We start from the raw sequence: 6,000 nt of genomic DNA on the forward strand, positions 1-6,000 counted from the left end.
CTTGGGGCTGAGCTAGCTGCGCCCTCCACAGCTAAGACTGAATAACAACAACTCGGCTGTTCACCTTCCCCAATTCCCTAACATTGTTCCCCTTCCCCGATTCCCCAATAAAATCTTTAAAGAAAGAAAATGATCTACAAAGGAACACTCCTCATGAACATAGGAGAAAAAACATTTAAAATATTAGCAAATCAAATCTACTATATAAAAAGGACAATACTGGGAGTGCCAAAAAAAACGTGTACACATGACTTGCATTCATCTTTTGTTACCAGTATATATTGAGTATTACAGTTTTAATACAGCTTTTTCCCTTTATTAAATTGTGTATACATGTTTTGGCTCCCTCCGTATGTTATAATCAGTGTGGTTTGTCCCAGGAATGAAGGCTGGCTCAGCACTGGGAAAATCAATCACCGTGCTGACTGTAATAACAGGACACTGAGTAAGAGCATCATCATCCCAATAGTGCCGAGAAAGCATCTGATAATATTCAAAACTCATCTGATTTAAATAAAAACTCTCAGCAAACAAGGAATAAAAGGAAACATTCTCAGCCTGAAAAAATACTATCTCCCAAGAATCTAAAACTAACACCATCTTTAATTATGAAAACCTGAGGGCTTTCGGTTTCCCTCTATGATTGACAACAAGGCAAGAATGGCCATTCTCACCACTTCTATTTAAAATTGTACTGGAGGGCTGGCCGAGTGGCGTGATGGTTAAGAGCTGGCTTGGGACGCCAGAGGGCCCCGGTTCGGATCCCACATATGAGGGCCAGTGACACTGCCCTCTACAGCTAAGATGCTGAACAACAGCTCGACCTGGAGCTGGGCTGCCCTGAGTCGCCGGCGACGGCGTAGGCTGCAGCCCCTGCTGCAGTGGGTTGCCATGGGCTACCGTGTGTAGCCAGCAGCCAGCCTGAGTGGCCAGCAGCCGCCGTGAGCGGCCGTCCAGAAGCCGGCAACTGATCTGCCTCACCCAGGAAGAGCGCAATGATGGTGCTAACTTGGGCCAGTGAAGCAACGTCCTCCACAACTAGACTGAAGAACAAAAGGACAACAACTTGTCTGTTCCCCTTCCCCCGATTCCCCAGCACTGTTCCCATCCCCCAATTCCCAATAAAAATCTTTTAAAAAATAATAATAAAAAAATACAATAAAATAAAATTGTACTGGAGGTCTTAGTGATGCAGTAAGGCAAGAAAAAAAGAAACAGATGAATGAATTAATTAATTAATTAACAAATGAGTGAATGAAATAAAAAGCACATGGAAAGAAAAAAATCCAAAAGGTGATTCTAAAGTTTATATGAAAATGCAAAGTAAAAGAGCTAAAATATTTTTTTATGGAAAACGTTGAAAGGCTTCCTGTCTTATTTATTATAAGGTTACAGTAACTCTGACACTAATGTACTACCAAAACGATAGACATATGGATCAATGGAAAAATAGTCTAGAAACAGACTGATGCATATAAGGTCAAATGATGATCGTCAAAAGTGCCAAGGAAGGGCCGGCCGAGTGGCTCACTGGTTAAAAGTTGGCTTGGGAGCGCAAGCTCTGAGCAGCAGGACTGACGATTCGGTTCCCACATGGGCCAGTGACACTGCCCTCTACAGCTAAGATGGTGAACAACAGCTTGACCTGGAGCTGGGCTGCCGTGAGCTGCAATGAGCTACCATGAGTGGCCGGCACTGGTGTGAGCTGCCATCAGCTGCCGTGACCAGCTGTCCAATGGCTGGCAAGCGACTGCCTCACCCAGGAAGAGCGCAATGATCACAATACCAACGTGGGCCAGTGAAGCGACGTCCTCCACAACTAGACTGAAGAACAAATGGACAGCAACTTGTCTGTTCCCCTCCCCCGATTCCCCAATTAAAAAAAAAAAAATCTTTAACAAAAAAAAAGTGCCAAGGTAACTCAAAGGAGAAACGACAATATTAAAAGAATGACAACTATAACCATACCACACACAAAAATTAACTCAAAATTTATATAAAAACTAAACCTAGAAAGTTTCTAGAAGCTTGAGCAAGGCAGACACAAAAAGCACAAGCCATAAAAGAAATGATAAATCAGGTTTAAAATTAAAACCTTTTTAACTTTTCAAAAGACACTGCTAAGAAAATGAGAAGGCAAGCCGCATACTAGAAGGAAATACTCACCATACATCTGGCAAATTCTATAAGAACATACACAGAACTCTTACAACTCAATAACAGATGACAGACATCCTAATTTAAAAATGGGCCAAAGACTGAAAAGCTACTTCACAAAAGATACATAGATATGAAACAAGAACACACGAGAGAATGTTCAATACCGCTGCACGGCCACGAGCACACACCCACGAGAAAACACCCACGAGAACGGGGAAATGAGGACCGACAAGCGCTGCCACGCATCTGATCAGCCAACCAAGGGTGACTTTCGTCTTGGAGCGCTCTGGCACGCAAACTCTGAAAAAGGCAGCTGCCGCGCTGTAGGATGCTCTACAGAGAGGCCCACGGAGCCAGGCACTCAGGGAGGCCTCAGTCCAACAGCCCACCAGCAAAGGAGTGGGTCCGGGTATGTGAGCGAGCTAGAAAGCACAGCCTTGTCAGCGAAGCCTGTGAGACCCGGAGTCCGAGGACCCGGTTGGGCCAGGCCAGGATCTGTGACCCACAGAAACATGAAGTAATAAATGCTACTGCTAAAGGCCACTAAGTTTGGGGTACCTGTTACACAGCATGGGTAACTAGTATACATGCATCATCTCTAATCTCCCCCAGGAACCCAGGGAGGAAGTGCCCTCAGCTCCGTCCTACAGATGAGGACCTCAGCTGAGCGAGGAAGCAACTCCGCAGAGGCAGGCTGCAACCCGCCCTCAGGCCCGCGTCCTCCTCCCCACACACTGCCTCACTCTCCAGGATGGCCCCACGGCGTTTCCAAGAGGGCAGCAGATGGGGTCCTCGCTGGTGCTGGTCAGGCTCCACAGCAGCGCTATGTACAGACCCTTAACCCCCAGCCCCTCACCAAGACAGAACGCAAACCCCAGGCCTCTGCCCCTGCCCCTAAAGTGTGTAAAGTCCCCCCACTAGGAGCTAAAGCACAATGAAAATAGAGGGAAAAAGCAGCTCGGACCTCACCAGCTGGGTCCGGCTTGGGCTTCCTTCTCAACTCTTGAGATAGCGAGAAGAGTCATCTATGTCCCTGGTGCTTTACTGTAATTCAGACCCAGGGAGGAGGCTGCAGTGTCCCCTAGCAGGAAAGAGCATGGGAAACAGTTTGGGGACAGGCAAGCTTAGGATACACAAGGCCCAGAGAGAATGTGGGTTTGTGGGAGGGGTGAATGACAAGACAAGGCTGAGACGCAGGCTGCACCCAAGCTACCTCACCAAGCTGCAAATCAGTGACCTTCGAAATGTGGCTTACTGGGCTCCGGCAGTGTTTCTAAAATCAGGGCATTTCACATAAAACTCCACATGCTTAGCTTCTCTTGAAGACTGGGAGTATCTCACAACACTGGTCACAATCCTTGCAGAGCACCCATCAGCCGGGGCTCGGCAGGCCTGGCCGTGTTACACAGTACGGGCACTCCGGTTCATCCCTCTGCTGTCACCAGGCCCGTGTGGGGAAGTCAGGCCTGGCCCGGCATCCACTGTGGTACAGGACCCACACAGCGCGGGGTGTTCACGTGAACGGCTGACAGAAGGGGGATACCAATGGTGATGGCCCTTACAGATGGGACGCCTGAAGACCGGGCAGTCCAAGGGGTCTGTTAGGAAGTCGGAACAGGCAGTAGGAATCCGATACAACACAGGAAACCATCCTCTCTGGATGGAAACACAGCAGTGTTTCTCAAAGAATGAGGAGGCGGACCTCTGAAAAGCCCTCGTTTATTTCCAGGTGGTCATAAAGAGTGAGTTTGTTTTCACTTTTAATAATACCAGTGCAATCCAGAATTAGGAGGGAGGTAGCTCATTATTTACAAATCCACACTGGGGGCCGAAAGGGAAGGTCCCCAGAGACTGCAATCACTCCCCCTTGCATCCTCCTCCTCAGATAAGAGCTCTGAGTCAGGGACACAGCTGAGGAATTCGCAGACACCCTCAGAAAGGCCATCAGCTACCAAAGTGGGAGAGGAGCAAAGTGCAGGATGACAGTGAGACTGGGCGCACTTTGGGTGAAGTTTAAAACAAACTCTTCCTCAGGAGGGTGGGGCAAAGGGTGGCTTTTCTCCCACCTGCCTCTGCTCCCACACGAATGTCCTGCCCCAAGGGAATGAGAGAAAAGATGTCATTAATAAATTTATTTCAACTTTCTTTTCAATGGTGCTGAAAAGTATATGCAAATCCAGCCATAATTAGGTTTAAAAATTCCATTTCATGGAATAATCAGACTTCAAAAAACTCAATTTTAGTTTTAATCAGATTTTAACAAGGATATTAAGTCCATTTCATTTAGAAAAGGGGAAAACTGTGAATTTAACACAAAATGTATTCAAGCTTGGCCCTTGGAGATAATTAAATAAAATTAATTTGGCAAGGGTTGTCAGTTAATGGAAGCGCTCCAAAGCGCGGTTGTTTCTGGTGGAAACAAAAGCAGCTCCTCTAACGCACAGACATCAGCTCTCACTGAGGAGCGGTACCTGTTCGAGAAGCAGGAAGACGGGCTCTGAAGCGACCTACGCGTCAGAAAGCCTCGCATGGCCGAGGAGGAGAGGCGTCGGGCAGCGTGAGGCGCACCCCCAGTCCGGAGCGGCCCGGACACAGGGGACTGGACTAGGCTGACCGCTGCAGCGAGGAGAGGCGAGCGGCAGACGTGTGCGGCTCCGCTCTTCCGTGGGTCCTGCAGCGGCTGCGGGCACCTGGTCCCACTCCAGCCCCCTCCCCTGGCAGCCATCAGGGAATGCAACAAGGTGCCCCGGCCAGCTCTGGCAGGCCACCACCTCAGGAAAGACCGCCTGCCCTCCTGGAAGGCTCCCCAACCCTCCTGCCCCATCCCCAAGCCCTTGCAGCACCCTGGAACAACAATGCTCTGTCGGTGTCAGTAGTGCGGGGACCACACTACCTTGTTCTCTGTGACATCTCCAACTCAGGGTCTGCCACGTCATGACCGCTCAACAAATATCTGCTCAATGGAACAGATGCGAGCACAACACCCGTGGCTGGGAGCTCTCAGCCACCAAAAAGAAGGCAAGGCAGAAACAAGCACTTCTCAGCACTGGGAGCACCTCATGCTCCTGAGCCAGCTCCTCCAGACGCTCCAGGCCCCTCAGTAAGTAAGACTCACCGTTCGACAGCGAGACCAATGGACAGGCGCTAAACCTGTGACTCGGGTGCCCGATCGAGCACCGGGTTCACGTCTACTAACGACCCTTGAACAAGGTCACATCTGCGACCAGCTTCTCCTGCACCAGAAAAGAGGAGAGAGAGCAATCGCCACGATCCTACGTGTGCAGAAGGCCACACGGAAAACAAGTTGTAGGGAAAAGACAGGGCAGGGCTCTGAGTTGGCTGGTCAGTCCTATACCCTAAAGCAGCGGTCAGCAGTATATGGCCTTCAAGCCAAATCAGCCCAACACCTTTTTGTAAAAATAAAGTTTTACTGGCATATGGCCACACCCGTTCATTTACATACTGTGGCAGCTTACCCACCAGCTCCTGGCTTTGTCCTGGCTGGTCCCAGTTTTGGCATGAAAAGTCCCACTATTAGGCCAAAAGGGAGGGCTGGTCGCCCTATCCACGCTACGAAGCCAAGCTGGGTGCGTGCTACAGACCCTACAGGCCACAAAGCCCTGACTACTCACGACCTGACCCTCCATGGAAAAAATTCTCCAGCCTTTACCCCAAATCCATCCCACCACAGGGACCCACTATTCAGTTATGAAAAGTCAGAAAGAAAATCCAGCCTACTAAACGGATAAAACAAGACAAAGTACATTGTCCTTAAGTCTTTGTAGCCTGAGACTCAAGCTTAGATATGAGGTTTGATCGAAAAATTCGGTGAAGGTTTAA

General features: G+C 49.1%; 1 protein-coding gene across 1 annotated transcript in view; it reads right to left on the reverse strand.

The window, feature by feature from the left end:
- MAD1L1 (mitotic arrest deficient 1 like 1) overlaps positions 1 to 6,000 on the reverse strand; it is a 264,103-nt gene that overhangs the window by 222,940 nt on the left and 35,163 nt on the right. The window lies entirely within an intron of this gene.

This window comes from Hipposideros armiger, unplaced genomic scaffold (assembly GCF_001890085.2).
Source record: "Hipposideros armiger isolate ML-2016 unplaced genomic scaffold, ASM189008v1 scaffold_33, whole genome shotgun sequence".
NCBI classification, from domain to species: domain Eukaryota; kingdom Metazoa; phylum Chordata; class Mammalia; order Chiroptera; family Hipposideridae; genus Hipposideros; species Hipposideros armiger.